The sequence below is a fragment of the Pelophylax lessonae genome (genome assembly GCF_965119305.1).
Source record: "Pelophylax lessonae genome assembly, chromosome: 8".
Lineage (NCBI taxonomy): Eukaryota > Metazoa > Chordata > Amphibia > Anura > Ranidae > Pelophylax > Pelophylax lessonae.
Window position 1 is genome coordinate 281,363,263 of NC_138775.1, and position 23,366 is coordinate 281,386,628.

Sequence of the window (23,366 nt, forward strand, 5' to 3'; positions counted from 1 at the left end):
GCCAATTTGTTTTATCCTACCTATGTTTGGTAAAAAAAATTGCAAAAAGCGTATTTTGATTGGTTTGCGCAAAAGTTATCGCGTTTACTAACAAAGGGAAAGATTTTTGTCATTTTTGTTGTTTTTTTTTTAACGCGTAATGGCGGCGATCTGCGATTTTTTTTGTGGTACTGCGACATTGCGGCGGACAGATGGGACCCTTGACTGACATTTTTGACACTTTTGGGGTTACCAGTGACATTTCTACAGTAATCAGTGCTATACATATGCACTGTTACTGTAAAAATACACTGGCAGTGAAGGGGTTAACTTTATTTGGGAGGGAGGGGCTGTGTGTGTCCCTAGGGGCGTGATTCTTACTGTGATTGGCTGTGGCTCTAGCTGTAAGGACACTGATCAACGGATCTACATACTAGATCCGTGTAATCAGTGTCTTTACAGCAAGGAGAATGACAGGCAGCTTGTTTACACAAGCTGCCTGACATTCTCCCTCTTCCCCCGACGATCGCCGAGTGGCCGGCGGACATCGGGTCCGCTGGTCACACGCGCGGGGGGGTGCGTGACCGCGCGGGAGCGGGAGCGCGCCTCCGCGGGCGCGCGCTCGCTCCCCAGACCCTCCCAGGCTAGTGACGTTAATTAACGTCACTCTGCCTGGCAGGGGCTGACCGCCGCAGTAAATCTACTTGCGGCGGTCGGCAAGCAGTTAAGGCTGCATTCACACCTGAGCGTAGCAGTTTTTTTAGGGCTTTTTTTGCACCTTTTTATACACAATTTTGGCACGTTTTTATGCGCATTTTTTTTACATAGTTTCTGAGCTTTTGTTTTTTATTTTTTTTAGCCAATAGAGAAAACTATCATCTGTTGCATCATTTGTTGCTAGGCATTTCAGCTTTTTTAGCTTTTCCGTTAGCTTTTATTTCTTTTTTTAATATTATTATTCATTTATTATTATTTTTTTTTTAAGGTAAGCCCCGGTTCACACTTGTGCGTGTGCGGGTTTCGCATGTAATGTCGGAGCGCACTGCTCCGACATTACATGCGATCGGCTGTGTGGTGCGAGTTTAGCCATACACTTTTTTTCAGCCGCATCAGGATCGGATCGCACAGCGGTTCACACTTGTGCGATCCGATCCTGTGCGAACTGCACGATCGCACTGCGATATGCGATCAAACTGGGGGTGTCGTTAAGATTACATTGACACCCCTACCGTATCGCATATGGCAGTGTGAACTGCCGGGGGTGCGTGTGCGATGCGGGAACAGGCTGTGGATTCGCAGCCTTCCCGCATCGCATAAATGTGAACCGAGGCTAAAGGGTTAGAGTTAAGCGTAGGTTAGGGTTAGGAGTTAGGGTTATTTATGAATTTTTTTTGTTAGGGTGGTTATAATACTACTACTAATAATAAATAAATGTAAAATAAAAACACAAATAAATAAAAATAATCATGAATAAATAATAAATAAATTAAATAAGTGAATACCAAGTAATAATAAATAATTAATCCCTAACCCCCCAAAAAATAAATAATAATATTAAATAACTAAACACCTTAAGTGTCCATTCACACTAGCGCGACTTGTCAGGCGACTTGTCAGCGAATCGCAAAATATGGCCTGGTCATTAAGGGGGAAAATCTTCCGGTCCAGAAGTGGTTAAAAACGATTTTTAATTTGAAAAAAAGTAAGGTACTCATAAACGAGTGCTTGATACAGGCATATCACATAAGAAGGCTGTAGTATCCACAGTATCTCATCATGGATGGCAACGTCCACAGAAAAGGGCTGACGCGTTTCGAGGTCTTGCCTCTTCTTCTGCGCCCTCTGTCTGTTTCTTGTTTCTAGCTTAACTTTTCAACAAAACAAAAAAGTTTAATCCAACACAATTTTACTTCAGACAATCACAAAGGATGTTCTTCTAGTCTTTTGAAAAGTAAAAAGACAATGACATCCCAAAGCCTGTCTCACTGACTGAGGGAACATTAAAGAAGTTGGGAGGGGCTAGCTAGGACTGAACAAACTAGCACTAAACAGAAGGTCAGAGGAAGGACCCAAAATTATATTGTAAACAAATTATAGTGTCCCAAAACCTCCAATAGATATCAGCATACTACAAAACACAAAAACTTCAATACAACATAGAAAAATGACATAAAAGTGGGGTAGAGCAAGAAGAGAACAAGAGTGTTAGGCCCCCTTCACATGGGCCGGATTCTGTTGCGATCAGCAGGGTGTCTGTGCACTGATCTCCTCCTGTCTCCACTCAGTATCTGTAAAGTCGATAAAGACAGAGAAACCAAAAAAAGCAGTGCTACAAACCCAGTCTAGTCACATCAACAGGGAAAATCTCCCACCAGTGCCTTGCTCTCAGCCTCCGCAAACTACTCTGCATTGTCTGCAACACATTTATTTCCATAAAAGTGGGCAACACAGTGAACTACAGTGTACAAAAATCCAAACAGAAGGGGGTAAAATCCAGCAGGAAAGATGTTGACGCATTTCAGCCTGTACGGGCCTCAGTCATCCCCTTCTCTTTAGATTAGCCATACATTTTACCGCATTTCTGGCTTTTTTTGGAACTAAATGGGACATGGGCAGAGCCAGGAACATGGGGAATATAGACAAGACTGTGTATCTGGTTTCCACATTTCGCACCCCTGGTGGCCACCCAAACATGGGTTCTTCGTCTAATGGTGTTCCCAGGAATGTGTGCGAGGTGAATATAGATAAGACGGGCTCTATGGGCGGCCGGGAGTAAAAGGACTCTGCTGTCCATTTACACCCAGCTACCTCCAGTCCACTCTGCCTAAATGGAGCCCTCTCTTTGGTGGGCCTGATCAGACCGAGAGGTGGGCGAGTGTAAATGAACACAAGTTCAAAGGGATGGATGGACTGACGGGCGCACTTGAAAAACGGACAGGTGGACCTGATTGGAAAGCCCATTTGAAAGGGGAATTAAAAGAGAAGTTTGGCTTTTTTTTTAACATAATAATTATCTAGGAGGATGCAGCATCTGTTCCCCGCCGGCCCTAAGACTGAAAACCGAGCGATCTAACACCACTGATTGCTCGGTTTCTCAGAGCTTCCTGAGAAGAGAGCTAGTGACTGTCAGCAACCGGCTCTCTGCTCAGTCCCCCCCCCACTGGAGCACTGGGCTTCGGCAGCTCAGGCTTTCAGCAGCTCTCTGAGAGGCTGAAACAGCTGGCTGTCTAGGCTAGATCTTGTCCGAGCCTGGACCGCCTCTGTGTAGTCAGCTGACAGCGGGCTTCAGCCCGCTATCTGCTGAAAACAGGTCACAGGAGTGCAGAACAAACTGCACCCTAGTGATCCAGAGAAGTATAGCCAAACAAACTTTGGCTGTACTTCTTTAATGCTTTCTCGTGGCCTTTCTTCTAATTCAGTGCTTCAGCCTTTGTCAGTCTCCTTGGCATTCATGAATTCCAAGACTATCGAATGTCTGTTCTCCCGACCACACACTGTGACTCGGGTACCCTATAGTAAATTGCTCGCTGTGGGGGCACTCAACAGGAGGGAGGGGCCAGGAGAGCCGAAGAGGGACCCCAGAAGAGGAGGATCCGGGCTGCTCTGTGCAAAATCAACTGCGTAGAGGAGGTAAGTATAACATGTTCGTAATTTAAAAAAAACAAGGCTTTACAATCTTTTTAATTTGTCCTCTTCCTATTTTATTTATATTTGACTGCTGAGGCACATAGGCCCAGAAACAATGTTAACATACTAACAAACCCCCCTTGCCTCCTCCCCACATACAGTAAAAACCGCACTTACAATGATTAAGTTGGAAAGGGCAAGGCCAATGCTTTTATTTAGTTTGCAATACCAAAACAAGTACATGTTTACACCAGTGCCAGTCACAGTTGTACTGTGAGCACTCTCAGTCATTAAAGCGGAGTTCTGGCCACGGGGGTGAAATTTAGCTAAAAATACCCCCGGGACAGTCAGGGCTAGTACATCCACAATGGATAGCCTCTGTACTGTCCCGGGTCGCACTTACCTTTTAGAAGAAATACTTACCTTGAAAATTTCTTCTCCAGCGCTGCCATGTCAGGTGTGGGCAGCTGAAGCCAGCGCGTCCTCTTCTGTGTCCTCTTCTGTGTCCTCTTCTCCCAGAAAGCGCCTGCACCGGCCCCGCTCGTCACTTCCGGTGCAGGCACGTCATCCCTCCACAGCTTCTGGGAAGCTGTTCAGCAGGGAATGAGGCACCGCACCGGAAGTGACGAGCGGAGCCGGTGCAGGCGTATTGATTCCTGGAAGCGATGACGTTCAGCTCCCAGGAATCAATGCAAAGAGGAAGTGACGGTGCGGGCCGCGGCCGCAGAGGGAGGAAGTGGAAGAAAGGTTAGTATATTTTTCTTTAATAACAAGGTAAGTAAACAAAAAAAAAAAAAACGTAACTATCCATTTATTTTTCAGGTGACCAAGAGCAAGCGGATGGCCCAAAATCGATTATGTCGATTTTGTGGCCGGAACTCCGCTTTAACAACTTAAATTCCACAAAAAGGGGAAGGGGGGGCTCTGTACTTATCATCAGTGCTGGACAGACAGCCTACCCCCAATTTACAAACAAGGGCATAACCCACTACCAGAACTTTAACTGCTGGCAAGGTCAAAAACCACCACTAAAGCTGTGACAGACCAACCGAAAAAAACGGGGCGGGGGGGGGGGGGGGGTTGGGCAGCACTTCAACCAAGTTTCTTCAAACGACCCAGAATTCTTTGGGGAAGGTGATCTTTAACTGAGCTCAGGCCCAGCCCCATACCCAAGACTCCGTCCAATCTTCTTTTCCCATATAGCCTCCTGCTTGATCCAAACTCCTAGCCATTCCCCCATCAGTCAAGGCTCTCTTTCCCTGCAAGGGATCAAGAGGCCTTCATGCGGGTTGATGACCTCCTGATATAAAGCTGATTTGGCTCTTCTAACCTGCCCTGTTCTCACACCAATTATAACTTACCAGGGTACAAAGATATCTGACACTTCTGGAAGTGTCGCATGCTGAGGAGATTGTCTCCGCTGGAACCGAGAACCGAGAGAAGGCAAAAGACATGGGCTGCCAGCGAGGTTGCAGGGAGGCATACAGGCACTGTCAAATGTAAATATATATATTTATATATATATATATATATATACAGTGCCTTGCAAAAGTATTCAGCCCCCTTGAACTTTGCGACCTTTTGCCACATTTCAGGCTTCAAACATAAAGATATAAACCTGTAATTTTTTGTGAAGAATCAACAACAAGTGGGACACAATCATGAAGTGGAACGAAATTTATTGGATATTTCAAACTTTTTTAACATATAAAAAACTGAAAAATTGGGCGTGCAAAATTATTCAGCCCCCTTCAGTTAATACTTTGTAGCGCCACCTTTTGCTGCGATTACAGCTGTAAAGCCCCGTACACACGTACCGATCGTCGGCCGAACGATCGGCCGCCTTTTGTCCAGGGCTGTCGTGTCTGTTGAAAACTGCAAAACACTGCAAACGAATTTTGTCGGCCAACAACAGCCGACTGCAGAAGTGATGTCATGTGATGGTTAACTTTCCTGGTCTTTTTTCTTTTCTGAGCATGGCTAGTCTTGCAAATCTGCTGATTGTCGGCCGAATTCTGTACTGACTGGCGAACAATCGGCCGTTGTGGTGTTGGCCAACAAAAATTTTAATGCTTGCACGACAGATTCTTTTCGGCCGAAAGTGCGCTGTCGGCTGTCGGAAGCATCATACTAACAAGCCTACAATCGGCCGATCGGTCGTCGGCCGAATCTTTACGGCCGACAATCAGTACGTGTGTACGGGCCTTAAGTCACTTGGGGTATGTCTCTATCAGTTTTGCACATCGAGAGACTGAAATGTTTGCCCATTCCTCCTTGCAAAACAGCTCGAGCTCAGTGAGGTTGTGAACAGCAGTTTTCAGTTCTTTCCACAGATTCTCGATTGGATTCAGGTCTGGACTTTGACTTGGCCATTCTAACACCTGGATATGTTTATTTGTGAACCATTCCATTGTAGATTTTGTTTTATGTTTTGGATCATTGTCTTGTTGGAAGACAAATCTCCGTCCCAGTCTTAGGTCTTTTGCAGACTCCATCAGGTTTTCTTCCAGAATGGTCCTGTATTTGGCTCCATCCATCTTCCCATCAATTTTAACCATCTTCCCTGTCCCTGCTGAAGAAAAGCAGGCCCAAACCATGATGCTGCCACCACCATGTTTGACAGTGGGGATGGTGTGTTCAGGGTGATGAGCTGTGTTGCTTTTACGCCAAACATAACGTTTTGCATTTTTGCCAAAAATTCGATATTAGTTTCATCTGACCAGAGCACCTTCTTCCACATGTTTGGTGTCTCCCAGGTGGCTTGTGGCAAACTTTAAACAACACTTTTTATGGATATCTTTAAGAAATGGCTTTCTTCTTGCCACTCTTCCATAAAGGCCAGATTTGTGCAGTATACGACTGATTGTTGTCCTATGGACAGAGTCTCCCACCTCAGCTGTAGATCTCTGCAGTTCATCCAGAGTGATCATGGGCCTCTTGGCTGCATCTCTGATCAGTCTTCTCCTTGTATGAGCTGAAAGTTTAGAGGGACGGCCAGGTCTTCGTAGATTTGCAGTGGTCTGATACTCCTTCCAGTTCAATATTATCTCTTGCACAGTGCTTCTTGGGATGTTTAAAGCTTGGGAAATCTTTTTGTATCCAAATCTGGCTTTAAACTTCTCCACAGCAGTATCTCGGTCCTGCCTGGTGTGTTCCTTGTTCTTCATGATGCTGTCTGCGCTTTAAACGGACCTCTGAGACTATCACAGTGCAGGTGCATTTATACAGAGACTTGATTACACACAGGTGGATTCTATTTATCATCATTAGTCATTTAGGTCAACATTGGATCATTCAGAGATCCTCACTGAACTTCTGGAGAGAGTTTGCTGCACTGAAAGTAAAGGGGCTGAATAACTTTGCACGCCCAATTTTTCAGTTTTTTATTTGTTAACAAAGTATGAAATATCCAATAAATTTCATTCCACTTCATGATTGTGTCCCACTTGTTGTTGATTCTTCACAAAAAATTACAGTTTTATATCTTTATGTTTGAAGCCTGAAATGTGGCAAAAGGTCGCAAAGTTCAAGGGGGCCGAATACTTTCGCAAGGCACTGTATATATATATATATATATATATAATATAAAAAAATTAAAGACTTTACAGCAGACTCCCTTTAATGTCCACTTTAAAGTTCTCCTTTAAATCACCCCATCAGCTTTATTTATTTTATTTTTTTTCAAGTAATAAACTTCAAAAGTGGACTCTGGTCTCTTTGATTTATTCACAACTGCAGACAGACTTTACTTTCCACCGCCGCTGCCACTCAAGCGCCAAGAAGAGAAGTTTAAAGAGAATTGCAAATTTCAGTGACATGGCGCTCCCTGTCATCTTCTGAGCGGGAATCAGGCACCAGCAAACTCCTCTTTTTTATTCTGATATTAAACAGGGGAGATGCTGCTATATTTTACAAGATAAAGTGTGATACCTTACATCGCCATGGGAAAGGATGAAATGGGTAGAAGTAAAAAAAAAAAGAAAGGGTTGATGAGCGCTGATGGGAAACAAAAGTGAAATGTGATGAGGGAGAGGAAGTGGTGGCCTGACAAAAGTCATCCTGTAAAAGGTTGTGGTGAACGTTGGATGCCATGCTGGCTGGTATGAGTTTGAGTTACGGGGATTGTAGTGCAGTCCTTGTCAATCAGATTAAAGGGAAAATACGGTGTATTTGGAAGAATCTCATATTAGAGTGTTTAATGTATTTTTTATGTGACTTTTATAATATTAAAGTTTTTTTTATTTCTAGGAATAAGCCCAATCCTGGTGAAATGCGTCAGTGAATTGCCTCTGTTGGAAGCCCGCTATATTCATTAAACTCTACAGTTTGACTTTCATGGAGTGCAGCTTTGTTCTTCTAATCCTAATGTTGGCTGAGCTGGATGGGCTCTCACAGAATGGCACCCAAGTGGCGTAGTTCCCTTTTGAAATGTATACAGAGTTGTTTAAAGGATAAGTTCATCTTTTATAAAAAATAAAAAATTAATAAACGCACATCTGTTTGCACGTAAAAAAAAAAAAAAAATGTGCATTTTTTTTCAGCAACAATTGGGGGGGGGGGGATTACCCCAAGGGCCTGATAAAATAAAGCAAAGGGCCACAGTTTGGAGACCTCTGCTGTACATCAATGAGTCTAAAACATAGGCTTGCGTAGGGGGTGTGCAAGGTGTGTAATCACTCTGTGAAGTGCTGATTCCCCCTACTGCTCGGGTTTACCCCATGTTGCGCCCCCCCCCCCCACCACTATGCTGCTGGCTTCCCTCCTCTCCCCTTGGCAGCTTTGAAGGAATGTTCTAGGATGGAGAGTGTGTGAAGGGGCTAATCAATATGTCATTTACTGGTCCCTACTTTTTCTAAATGAGCACAGTGAACTAGGGGTCGACCGATTATCGGCAAAGCCAATATATCAAGGGCCCATATGCACTTTTTCCAATATAACGGAATCAGCCCCTGAGGTTACCGATATTTCGGAAAGTGCTTGTACCGGAGTGATGCCTGCAGCTAGAGGCATCAACCCGGTAACAGCGTCCATAGCTGACGGTCGGCTGTCTTGTAATGACAACCGATGTGGCTGAGAAGCCGCTCGACTGTCATTACAAGGAGCGAGAGGGGATGACTCCCACCGCCTTCCGCAGCTCGTCCTGGTCTCCCGTCCCACCGGGAGACCCAGGCAACCAGCCTGCACGGCCGCCTGAAGACCCTATCAAAGCCGCATTCGGCTCTGATCGGGTTTCCGCGCAAAAAGCATAGAGCACTTCCCATTAATTCACTGTCCAGTGCTGAGGCTGCAGAGAAAATCATGTGTGTTTGAGTTTTGGGGTGCACATCCTAATGCAATAGGCTGCGCAGACCTATGGTCTAAAATAATGTAAGTTAGAAAAACAGAGAGGATTTATTTACGCATTTTATTAGCTTGTTAGTGAGCAAGGAAAAACCAAGAAAGGCAAAATATAAGCAGATTTAGACCCCATTCACACTACCGCGACTTGGACCGTGACTTGTCAGCCTGACAAGTTGCGGTCCTCACGCTCCCATAGTGTAGTACAGGAGCCGTTCTAATAGGAGCGACACAAGTCGATCCGACTTAGAAAAAGGGTCCTGTACTACTTCGGGGGCGACCTGGAGGCGACTTGCATTGACTTCCATTATGTGAAGTCCGTGCAAGTCGCGCCGAAGTCGTGCACAAGTCGTGCCGCAGTAGTGTGAATGGAGACTAAGGCTACATTCGGCTTTTGAACATGTTACATGTTGCACCTGCTGTCACAATTTAAAAACAGTGCAGCCACGCGGGGCTCTGCCCCCACGGCCTCGTCATTCATTGACCAGTTCTGGACCAGAGGGATTTGCCCCCTTAATAACCAGGTCATTTTTTGCCATTCGGCACTGTGTTACTTTAACGGAAAATTGCGTGGTCGTGCGACACCGTACGACACTGTATTCACTGTGCGACACTGTATTCTTCCCATTAACACCAAGATGGCACACTATTCCTCCCATTAACACCAATGATGGGGCACTATTCCTCCCATTAACACCAATGATGGCGCACTATTCCTCCCATTAACACCAATGATGGCGCACTATTCCTCCCATTAACACCAAGATGGCGCACTATTCCTCCCATTAACACCAATGATGGCGCACTATTCCTCCCATTAACACCAATGATGGCGCACTATTCCTCCCATTAACACCAAGATGGCGCACTATTCCTCCCATTAACACCAATGATGGCGCACTATTCCTCCCATTAACACCAAGATGGCGCACTATTCCTCCCATTAACACTAATGATGGCGCACTTTTTCTCCCATTAACACCAATGATGGCGTACTATTCTTCCCATCAACACCAATGATGGAGCACTATTCCTCCCAATAACACCAATGACGGCGCACTATTCCTCCCAATACCCCAATGATGACGCACTATTCCTCCCATTAATACCAATGATGGTGCACTATTCCTCTAAATAACACCAATGACAGAGCACTATTCCTCCTAATAACACCAATAATGGAGCACAAATCCTCCTATTGACACCAACAATTGGGCACTATTCCACCCACTGACACCAACAATAGGGCACTATTCCTCCCACTGATACCAGTCATGGAGCATTGTTTACTCCCAGTCTCCCACTGATGGATGGACACCTTCTTCTCCCACTGATCACAGTGTGGCCCCCCTAAAGTGTGAAGGACAGTAAACTTTCCCTTTGTTTGGAAACTTTGGAGACCCTTGATGTACAGCATTCACTGTGTGTGTCTGTGCTCCTCTATGCAAAGCAGGCTGATCACAGCAAGGTGTTGTACATAGCTTCCTGAAAACAGATTCACAACACCTTGCATCAGTACTCCTCTGAAGAGTCCTTGCCCTGAAGCAGGCAAACATCAAATTGCCGTGATGGAAGTATGTCAGTCTGGAAGAGTGGGCATTCCTAGGCAGGCTGTATTTGCATGCAGATGAACCTAGGTAACACCCACATGTGATACTGAACTGAGTTGAAAGAGACCTATGAATAAAAGGGGATGGCCATGGACAGACAGGCTGGGGAATACAGTGCTAAATGATGCTGGATGTCCTCCAGGCAGGAAATGAGATGAGTTCTGAATTTCTGCAATTTCTATTGTAAGTACCCTAAATTTTACCGTAGGCAGCACTTTAAAAGCCCCTACAGGTCATCAATTAGGAGTTACGCAGGAGCTCTGGTACTAAAATGATTGTCATCACTCCAGCGGTTGCGGTGATATATAACATACTTAGGGCAATTGCCGTTTTCCTACGTAGGCGACCTAACATATTTGTTTTTGTATGTGAGGGGTGTGTCTATATTTTTTTAAAAACATTTTTATATTATTTATTTTTTTTACATGACTTTATAGCTATCACCAAGAGCACCAATAGCCCCTTAGTGATAGCATATAGGTGACAGGATCTCTTCATGAGACATCCGGGGTCAACTAGTCATATACGTAATTTCCTATCCATGAGCCTTGAGCTCCCTCTGCCCTTCCTAGAGACACCTGCAATGACCACACAGGGGCCACAGATGGGACAGAGGGGCCCAGTGAACATGGCAGGGGGTTGCATGGGGGGGGCACATTGTGGTGCTTGTGGAAGTGATCAGCGACTCCACAGCTGCTTGTATCACTTCCACATTGAAAGCTGAGAGTCGGCTTGTTAAAAGCACATGTCTGCATCATGTTAAAAATCCAAATACTCAGCTACTCAGCAAGTGTCTTGGGATTCAAATTTTACCATCCCATTGGGTTACCTTTTGCTATGTGACTCCTGCTGGGGAGATTTCTCTTCACTTCCTGTCCTGAAGGAGCAACAGGAAATGAGAGAAAGTAGCACCCTACTGTGGTGACACGTTTACATTTTGGATTTCACTCACTTTCTGCCTCAGTGGCAATAGGCTGTAAAGAGGGTGAGATCTTCCCAACAAGGACAAAGACAGCAAGAAAAGCTTGACACAGGGTCTAATCCTACTCTATCCAAAACATAAAAAAGTTTTGCCTTTATATTACAATTCAAAGTATATAAAAGAATCAAAATCTAAGCAAAAAAAATGTACTGCAGGAAGGCCATTGGTTTTCACCATTTAAATCCTTTCTTTTTATGTTAAAGGAGAAATACAGCCAAAGCTCATTTAGCTGTACTTCTCCTGGGGATCACAGGAGTGCAGTTCGTTCTTCATTCCTGAAGCCCGCTGTCGGCTGATGTCATACAGAGCTATTGAGCTGAGCCAACTGCCGAACCAGGGTTGTGGGTGAATCCCAAGTTCATTGTCTCGATCTTTCCCCAGCGTGGAGCGGTGTTCTGCCGAAAACTCCAACCACGTTATTTCCGGTGAGTGTACACTAGGAATAATTGGAGATTTCGAGCACTTGGTGTTTTCACTCAACACTGGCAGCCTATACACCCACGTACATGGTATAATTAGTGCAGATTCTTACACCGCCCGGTAGTAACCAAAAAACATGGCCGCGTCCGAGGGGCGACAACTACCGGGCGGAGTAAGGATCTGCACTAATTATACCATGTACGTGGGTGTATAGGCTGCCGGTGTTGTGTGAAAACACCAAGTGCTCGAAATCTCCAATTATTCCTAGTGTACACTCACCGGAAATAACGTGGTTGGAGATTTCAGCAGGTTGGAGTTTTCGGCAGTACACCGCTCCACGCTGGGGAAAGATCGAGACAATGAACTTGGGATTCGCCCACAACCCTGGTTCGGCAGTTGGCCAGCCGGTCCCGGCCAACCGGCTCAATTCTCAGCATTAGAGCTGGCGGGGGACAGATGCTGCATCCACCTAGGTAAGTATGATTCCTAAAAAATAAAACAAAACCCTGAACTTCTCCTTTAGCTGATTTGCTCCAGCCTCAGTGATCCTTTTTCCTTTCTACATGCACTCACTCCAGCACCGGCTGCACATAACTGCCCTGGCCCAGCTTCCTGATAGTGACAACAATGTGCGTCAGCTGCTTGGACGGTGCCTTGAAAAAGTATTCATACCCCTTGAAATTTTCCACATTTGGTCATTGTTACAACCAAAAACGTAAATGTATTTTTTTGGGATGTTATTTGAAAGACCAACACAAAGTGGCACATAATTGTGAAGTGGAAGGAAAATGATAAATGGTTTTCAGATTTTTTTACAAAAAAATATATTTAAAAGTGTGGCGTGCATTTGTATTCAGCCCCCTTTACTCTGATACTCCTAACTAAAATCTAGTGGAACCAATTGTCTTCAGAAGTCACCTAATTAGTAAATAGGGTTCACCTGTGTGTAATGTAATCTCAGTATAAATACAGCTGTTCTGTGAAGCCCTCAGAGGTTTGTTAGAGAACCTCAGTGAACAAACAGCATCATGAAGGCCAACGAACACACCAGACAGGTCAGGGATAAAGTTGTGGAGAAGATCAAAGCAGGGTTAGGTTATATAAAATATCCCAAGCTTTGAACATCTCACGGAGCGCTGTCCATCATCCGAAAATGGAAAGAGTATGGCACACCTGCAAACCTACCAAGACATGGCCGTCCACCTAAACTGACCGGCCGGGCAAGGAGAGCATTAACCAGAGAAGCAGCCAAGAGGCCCATGGAAACTCTGGAGGAGCTGCAGAGATCCACAGCTCAGGTGGGAGAATCTGTCCACAGGATAACTATTAGTCGTGCGCTCCACAAATTTGGTCTTTATGGAAGAGTGGCAAGAAGAAAGCCATTGGTGAAAGAAAGCCATAAGAATTCCCATTTACAGTTTGTAAGAAGCCATGTGGGGGACACAGCAAACATGTGGAAGAAGGTGCTCTGGTCAGATGAGACCAAAATTGAACTTTTTGGCCTAAAAGCAAAACGTTTTGGGCTTCGGAAAACGAACACTGCACATCACCCTGAACACACCATCCCCACCGTGAAACATGGTGGTGGCAGCATCATGTTGTGGGGATGCTTTTCTTCAGCAGGGACAAGGAACCTGGTCAGGGCAAGGAGAGCATTAACCAGAGAAGCAGCCAAGAGGCCCATGATAACTCTGGAGGAGCTGCAGAGATCCGCAGCTCAGGTTGCAGAATCTGTCCACATGACAACTATTAATTGTGCACTCCACAAATCTGGTCTCTATTGAAGAGTGGCAAGAAGAAAGCCATTGTTGAAAAAAAAGCCAAAATAAGTCCCATTTGCAGTTTACGAGAAGCCATGTTGAAAGAAAACCATAAGAAATCCCGTTTACATGTGGAAGAAGGTGCTCTGGTCAGATGAGACCAAAATTTAACTTTTTGGCCTAAAAGAAAAACGCTATGAGCGTCGGAAAACTAACACTGCACATTACCTTGAACACTAAGAAAATGCTTTTCTTCAGCAGGGACAGGGAACCTGGTCAGCGTTGATGGGAAGATGGATGGAGCCAAATACAGGGCAATCTTAGAAGAAAACCTGCAAAAGACTTGAGACTTGGGTGGAGGTTCACCTTCCAGCAGGAAAACGACCCGAAACATCCAGCCAGAGCAACAATGGAATGGTTTACATCAAAGCATATTCATGTGTTAGAATGGCCCAGTCAAAGTCCAGACCTAAATCCAATTGAGAATCTGTAGCAAGACTTGAAAATTGCTGTTCACAGATGCTCTCCATCCAATCTGACAGAGCTTGAGATATTTTGCAAAGAAGAATGGGCAAAATGTTTCTCTCTAGATGTGCAAAGCTGGTAGAGACATCCCCAAAGACTTGCGCAAAAGATGGTTCTACAAAGTATTGGCTCAGGGGGGGTGAACACAAATGCACGCCACACTTATCACATATTTATTCAACCCCAAAATCTGCAAAGAAGCACAAAACAAACACCTGTAAAATCATTGTCATATACAGTACAAGGCTCAGGTGTGGATGTAGCATAAAGCTACATTCACAGTACAGCATTTCATGAATAAAATTGTTCGATTTTGCACATGCCTGTCTTGCTTGCATTGCCATTGATTGTTATTAGCAACCCAAATACAGCGAAAAGAATGCACGATAGTCGCATGATTAAAAAGTGCAAAACTCAATGGGCTGCCCTATGTGTGTGGCGTAAAAATATGCACGTACGTGCAAAAACGCAGCACGATTTTGTGGGCATTTTCAAAACCCCAAAAGTGATTGCAGCCTAACTTTCTACTGAGAGCAGAACCTCGGCAGCCTGCCAGCCCTCTAATGTCATCAAACACCAAGAGCTGTAAGCTTTTCCGGAACGTTCAATGTGTATTTACGTCACTAATTTGATGTTAAATACCGGAGTTATGGCAGCAGATAGCTGCCAATAACCCTGGCATTTTCATACACAGCGGGTAGTCCACTTTACCTGAAAAGTGGACCCAGTGTACCTCAAAAGTGGTCCCAGTGGCAGATTTGCCACGGGATCACGTTTATGGGCGGCGGCAGAGGTGACCCCCCCTCCCGTCACTTCCCAGTAATTTTCCCCCGCTTACCAGAGCCGTCGGTAGCGGGGAAAACGATCCATTCACCTGATGGTTAGGAAGTCTAGAAAGGGCACGATGGCCCCCACTACACTCTATGGCCTTGGAGGACCGGAGCGGCGTCAAACATCCCTTCTGCCCAATAGCCTTAACCGCTTGCCGACCGCCGCAAGTACATATACTGCGGCGGTCAGCCCCGGCCAGGCAAAGTGACGTATCAGTACGTCACTAGCCTGGGAGCCAATAGCAGGCGAGCGAGCGCCCCCGAAGGCACGCTCCCGCCCCGGCTCATTCCCTAACGAGTCTGCGTGTGTGACCGGCGGACCCCATGTCCGCCGCTCACTCGCGATCGTCCGCCATGAAGGGAGAAAGGCAGACGGCCTTGTAAACAAAGCCGCCTATCATTCTTCCCTGTGTAAAAATGGAGATCGTACGGTTCTACTATGTAGGACCGTTGATCTCTGTTCTTACACCAGTAGCCATGTCCAATCACAGTTAGAAACACGCCCCTAGGGACATACTTAACCCCTCCTTCCCCAATAAAGTTAACCCTTCCCTGCCAGTGTCATTTTTACAGTAACAGTGCATATGTATAGCACTGATTACTGTAGTAATGTCACTGGTACCCCCAAAAGTGTCAAAAATGTCAGTTAGGGGTCCGATCAGTCCGCCGCAATGTCGCAGTCCCGCAAAAAAATCGCAGATCGCTGCCATTACTCGTTAAAAAAAAACAACAAAAATGACAAAAATCTTTCCCTTAGTTAGTAAACGCAATAACCTTTGCGCAAACCAATCAAAATACGCTTATTGTGATTTTTTTTACCAAACATATGTAGCAGAAAACAAATTGGCCAAAAATGTTAAAAAATTTTGATTTTTACATTTTTTTGGGGGGAATTTCATATAAAAAAATTTGAAAAATATTGTTATTTTTGCAAAATTGTCTCTCTTTTTTTGTTTATAGCGCAAAAAGTAAAAATCGCACAGGTGATCAAATACCACCAAAAGAAAGCTCTGTTTGTGGGAAAAAAAGAACGTCAAATTTGTTTAGGTACAGCGTCGCACGACCGCGCAATTGTCCGTTAAAGTCATGCAGTGCCGAATCGCAAAATAGGCCCTGGTCAGGAAGGGGGTAAAATCTTCCGGGGCTTAAGTGGTTAAATAAGTGGTTTAATAAAAAAATGACTTTTTTTTTATTTATTTTTTTTTTAATTGCCTTTTAGTGTAAATGTGAGATCTGAGGTTTTTTTTTTTTACCCCAGATCTCATATTAAAGAGTCCTGTCCTACTTATTTCTATTATAAGGGATGTTATAAAGTGATCAAAAAATTTTTTTTAAAAGGGACAGTGTAAAAATAAAAATTGAAAGCATAAACAAGTTGTGCCCACATTTATAAACGGTGTTCAAACCACACATGTGAGATATCGCCGCACTCGTTAAGAGCGAGAGCAATAATTCTAACACTAGACTTCCTCTGTAACTCTAAGCTGGTAACCTGTAGAAATGTTTAAAGTGTCACCTATGGGCATTTTTAAGTACCAAAGTTTGTCGCCATTCCACAAGCGTGCGCAATTTTGAAGCATGACATGTTGGGTATCTATTTACTCGGCATAACATTCTCTTTCACGTTATAAAAAAAATTGGGCTAACGTTACTGTTTTCTTATTTTTAAATTTAAAAAATGTGTATTTTTTTCCTACAAAATTGAGTTTGTAAGACTGCTGTGCAAATACAGTGTGACATAAAGTATTGCAATGATCTCCATTTTATTCTCTAGGGTCTCTGCTAAAAAAAAATATATATATAATGTTTGGGGGTTTTAACTAATTTTCTAGCAAAAAATACTAATTTTAACTTGTAAACAACAAATGTCTGAAATAGGCCCGTTCTTATGTGGTTAAGCAGGTACGCAGGTGAGGGACCTAATTTAATGTTATGGTGAAGGGTTGGTTCACACTAGATGCAGTCCAGTGCATGCTTTTTCTGAATCAAGAAAGCATAGACCGTAGATTATATTATTATTATTATTATACAGGATTTATATAGCGCCAACAGTTTGCGCAGCGCTTTACAGTGTGGGGAAGACAATACAGTTACAGTCCAACACAGGAGGAATCAGAGGGCCCTGCTCGTTAGCGCTTACAATCTAGATTATATGGGTTTCAATGGCCTAGTTCACACCAGTGCGGTCAGTTCCAGTGCGATCCAGTAAAAAAAAAAAAAAGTAGAACATGCTGCATTGTTTTCTGCACAGAACTGCACTGGAACGCAGCAAAATGCTTTAAAAATGCACTGGAATGCATCTAAATCATCTTGTGAGCTGTCAAACCATCAAATGCCTCATCTCAAATCTGATCAAATGTGCGTCACCATGGCAACTGCAAATGAAACAGAGGCTAAGATGTAGCTTCCTTTTTCTTTTTTTTTTTTTTAATCTGACAGTTATTTTCTGCTGAGCCAATTCAAATTTGAAAAGTGCAGTCAAATTACTTCAACTAAAGAACCTTATGCAGCAAAAGATATGCTTGTTTTAAATAAAGTTTTGTGAAACAAAAAACAAAAACAAAAAAAAAAAAGCTGTCTGGCATTCTGCCAGGAGGCGGGGCTACTGATGCTATAAATAAGGATGACCAGGCCAGCAGTGACAGTTGATCAGTGACTCTCGGAGAGTGAGCATCTATTGCTGTTGTGAGGAGTGACATTTGCGATCTAACTGATTGATTACAAGAGATTCAATTCTCTTAGCTTTATATTAACGTATTTCTTAACATTATATCATCTGGAAAAAGAGGTAAATATCAAATATTCAAAATATCAATAACAAATAAGCTTAATTTTTATACATTTTTAAAATAGCACAGAATACAGATATTGTAACCTAAAATAACCAGCATACTTCAGATCATTGGAGTGTGTCTAAAGCCATATCTATGGATGGAGGGCTGAGGGGAAATCAACCACTCAAATTTTTACTGCTGTCTGTGTCCTCCGCTGAGGGTCCTAGTGCTCCAGTAAGAAAAAAAAAAAAAAGTAGAACATGCTGCATTGTTTTCTGCACAGAACTGTACTGGAACGCAGCAAAATGCATCAAAAACGCACTGGAATGCATCTAAAATGCATTACAAAAAAAAAACCTCAGGAAACTTTGGGAATAAAAGAGGGGTAAAAAAAACACATTAAAATGCATCAAAAAGCACATCTGGAATTTGTTTCTTTGCTGTGAATCAGTGTTAATTTTGGCAGCAAATTTCAATTTAGTTTTAGTCTTAGTCTTAGGATTAAAATGACATTTTAGTTTTAGTCCCATTTTAGTCTTCTGCAAGTGTTTTAGTTTTAGTCGTATTTAGTCGACTAAAACTCCAGTACATTTTAGTCGACTAAAACATCTTACATTTTAGTAGACTAAAACTCATTTTAGTCATCTATAATGGAATGGGTGTAGTTAAATTGTAATTTGTAATGCATTATTTAAGCATTTCTCTACAATTTCCAAACTCATTATATACTACTGCTGGTCCTGGAGGGAAAAATCGAATATGTTATTATTTATGGTATTAAGCTTTGAGCATGCACTAGCACAGCACTACACCAGTGTTAATTTTGGCAGCAAATTTCAATTTAGTTTTAGTTATAGTCTTATGACTAAAATGCCATTTTAGTTTTAGTCGTATTTTAGTCATCTGAATGGTTTTAGTTTTAGTCGTATTTTAGTCGACGAAATTAACACTGCTGTGAATGGGCCCTAAGAACATGTTAACCACTTGCCGACTGCCGCACCACTATATACGTCGGCGGTCAGCCCCTCACAGGCAAAGTGACGTAGGGGTACGTCACTAGCCTGTGAGGCTCTAGGGAGCAAGCGCGCACCACTGGATGCGCACTCCCGCTCGCTCACGGAACCCCCCGCGTGTGTGAGTGGCGGACCGGATGTCCTCCGCTCACTCGCGATCGTCGGTTACAGAGGGAGAAAGGCAGGCGGCTAATGTATGTAAACACAGCCGCCTGTCATTCTCCCCTGTGTAACAGCAGAGATCATACGGTCCTGCTATGTAGGACTGTAGATCTCTGCTGTTAAATGAAAAGCCACATCCCACAACAGTAAGAATCACGCCCCTAGGGGCACACATAGCCACTGCATCTCTAACAAAGTTAACCCCTTCCCTGCCAGTGTCATTTTTACAGTAACAGTGCATATGTATAGCACTGATTACTGCAGTAATGTCACTGGTACCCCCAAAAGTGTCAAAAATGTCAGTCAAGGGTCCGATCTGTCCGCCGCAACGTCGCAGTCCCGCAAAAAAAAAAAATCGCAGATCGCCGCCATTACTCGTTAAAAAAAAACAATAAAATGACAAAAATCTTTCCCTTAGTTAGTAAACGCAATAACTTTTGCGCAAACCAAACAAAATATACGTATTGTGATTTTTTTTTACCAAACATATGTAGCACAAAACAAATTGGCATAAAATGTTAAAAAATTTTGATTTTTACATTTTTTGGGGGAATTTCATAAAAAAAATTTGAAAAATATTGTTATTTTTGCAAAATTGTCGCTCTTTTTTTGTTTATAGCGCATGATCAAAAAATTGCACAGGTGATCAAATACCAGTCTTTCCTCATAGCTGATGTCCTCCATTCCCCTAATTATTTTGTTTAGGTGGTTATAAAGGTTCTGCGGGAAGTATGGTTGCTTCCCCAAAACAATCAATGCAAGTCATAAATAATAAAACTTGCTTGTGCTCTTGTGAGCTGTCAAACCATCAAATGCCTGGTGTCAAATCTGATCAAATGTGCGCCACCATGGCAACTGCAGATGAAATAGAGGCTAAGATGCAGCTTCCTTTTTTTTTTTAAACTGACAGTTATTTTCTGCTGAGCCAATTCAAATTTGAAAAGTGCAGTCACATGACTTCAACTAAAGAACCTTATGCAGCAAAAGATATGCTTGTTTTAAATAAAGTTTTGTGAAACAAAAAAAAAAAAAAGCTGTCTGGCATTCTGCCAGGAGGCGGGGCTACTGCTGCTATAAATAAGGATGACCAGGCCAGCAGTGACAGTTGATCAGTGACTCTCGGAGAGTGAGCATCTATTGCTGTTGTGAGGAGTGACATTTGAGATCTAACTGATTTATTACAAGAGATTCAATTCTCTTAACTTTATATTAACGTATTTCTTAACGTTATATCATCTGGAAAAAGAGGTAAATATCAAATATTCAAAATATCAATAATAAATAAGCTTAATTTTTATACATTTTTAAAATAGCACAGAATACAGACATTATAACCTAAAATAACCAGCATACTTCAGATCATTGGAGTGTGTCTAAAGCCATATCTATGGATGGAGGGCTGAGGGGATATCAACCACTCAAATTTTTACTGCTGTCTGTGTCCTCCGCTGAGGGCGGGGGATTCCCTCCCGTTATATGTCCTAGTGCTAACTGTCATCAGGACCTAAAGGTGTAACTATATGGCTATAATCAAACATGACATAAATATACAGTCTGTCAGCAGCATTCATACAGCAACCTTTGTTTTTCTGAGTCCCCTGCAATCTATTTTTAGTACCAGGTGATCCAGCCAGTAAATCGGTTATTTTTCAAATTTCTGGAACACAACAAACTGTCCAGGCAACAGTTGGGACAAACCATTTAACCATGACAGGGGTTTTACAATGGTCAGTTATTCATTTATGTCAAAGGAAATTCCATTTCCTCTAAAAAAAATTTGTTTTGCTGTAACTACTTATAAATTGTGGGTTGGAATTGAGCTTTACATTGCTAATCATTAAAGTAAAGTCAATCTGAATCGACTAGTTAATCCAACGCCACCCTCTCCAGTGACTAACAATGCTGCTGTCCAAGGGTGGCTAAGCTGCTCCTCCATAGATGCAGTGGAGGAATGATTGGGGCTAATGCAGCCATCCCATCCAATGATTAAATATACAGTATATATTTATTTATATATGTGTATATATATATATATATATATATATATATATATATATATAATATATACATACACACACACATACACTATATATATGTATACATATATATATATATATATATATATATATATATATATATATATATATATATATATATATATATTTGTTTATATATATATATATAGATATATAGATATATATGTTTATATTATATATATATATATATATAAATATGTATATATTATATATATATATAAAATATAAACATATATATATATGTGTATATATATATATATATATATATATATATAATTATGTATCCTATAATATATATTTTTGGCATTTAATTACACTTTAAAATGATGGCAAATCTAACATTTTGAGTCGCCACCAGAACAGGAACAGGGAAGTCTTCTATAGGGGACACGTGTTGCAGTTAAAATTGCCTAAGAGGGGATTTCTCCTCCCTTTAGGGAGATTTCCTCTCATTGGCAACATTAAACATAACAAGGGTTTTAGGCTCCATTCACACTACCGCGACTTGTCAAGCGACTTGGCCGCCTGACAACTCGCGGTCCATTCAGTGCAATGGGAACCGTTCTAATAGGAGCGACTCAAGTCGCTCCGACTTAGAAAATAGTTCCTGCACTACTTTTGACTGAAGTCGGAGCGACTTGCATTGACTTCCATTATGTGAAGTCCGTGCAAGCCGCTCCGAAGTTGCGGTGCACGGCAACTTCGCTAGTCGCCCCCGAAGTCGTGTCGCCATAGTGTGAACCGACATTTAGCCTTTCCTACTCTATCCAATATAACATAAGTATTGGCTTTAGGTCAAAAACGTCAGTCAAGGGTCCGATCTGTCCGCCGCAATGTCGCAGTCCCGCAAAAAAAATCCCAGATCGCCGCCATTACTCGTTAAAAAAAAACAACAAAAATGACAAAAATCTTTCCCTTAGTTAGTAAACGCAATAACTTTTGCGCAAACCAATCAAAATACACGTATTGCGATTTTTTTTACCAAACATATGTAGCATAAAACAAATTGGCCTAAAATGTTAAAAAATTTAGATTTTTACATTTTTTGGGGGGAATTTCATATAAAAAAATGTGAAAAATATTGTTATTTTTGCAAAATTGTCGCTATTTTTTGTTTATAGCACATGATCAAAAAATCGCACAGGTGATCAAATACCACCAAAAGAAAGCTCTGTTTGTGGGAAAAAAAGGACGTCAATTTCATTTGGGTACAGCGTCGCACGACCGCGCAATTGTCCGTTAAAGAAACGCAGTGTTGAATCGCAAAAAATGGCCTGATCAAAAAGGGGGCAAATCCTTCCGGTCCAGAAGTAGTTAAAGTGTTACTAAACCCCTAACAGTAAAATCAGTGTGTAAATGCAGTAAAGCATGCCTGTAATACTCACTGTGGAACCTAAGGGATTACTCTTCTGCATCATGTAAAAATGCTGTTTGATCTTGTCTTCTCTGATCCTCCCCTTCTTCTACAGTCCCCAATCCCTCTCCTGATAGTATAGAGCCAGGGGACAGGCTTTACAGTACATGCTCATTTTGGTATGTATTGCTAGAGGGTTTTTTGTTTTTTTTCTTGGGAGGTTGCATGTGATCAGCCCAGGGCCAATCAGCACTGTCCAGAAAGAGGATCAGGGGTCATGCAGCCTCAAGATAGAATGAAAACTCCTACAAGCTTTAACTAGGCACTGATAGAAGTAAAAAACGTCTATAATACTGCTGATGAGAAAAGGTATTTGGCAGTTTATATTTACTAACCTAATTGCAGATCTAGTGAATGCAGGCCGAATCGCAAAATAGGCCCTGGTCAGGAAGGGGGTAAAATCTTCCGGGGCTTAAGTGGTTAAAAATACAAAAAGCACATCTGGAATGTGTTTCTTTGCTGTGAATTGGCCCTAAGAATATGTTAAAAAAAACATTAAGTCTGGGCACAGGTTCACTTTAATAATTTATTTACCACTAAGGCCCCTTTCACACATGCGGACCGTTCAGATCCCCTTGTCAGTTTTTCAGGCCGATCTGAACGGTCACCCCCATGCATCTCTATGGGGCATCGGATGTCAGCGGAGACATATCCACTGACATCCCATCTGGTCCGGTCCGTCAAATCTGGATGGATGGAAACCCTATTTTCCATCCGTCCAGCAGATCGGATCGGATGGGTGGTCCGTTCTCATCCGATTCCCCCATAGAGGACAGCAGGGACCTGACAGCTCCGTCTCCACACACAGAGCAGAGACAGAGCTGGCATCCGCCTGCTCAGCGGGGGATCGGCGGATCGATTCCCCCCCTGAGAAAAAACGAGTCTGCCGACGGACTC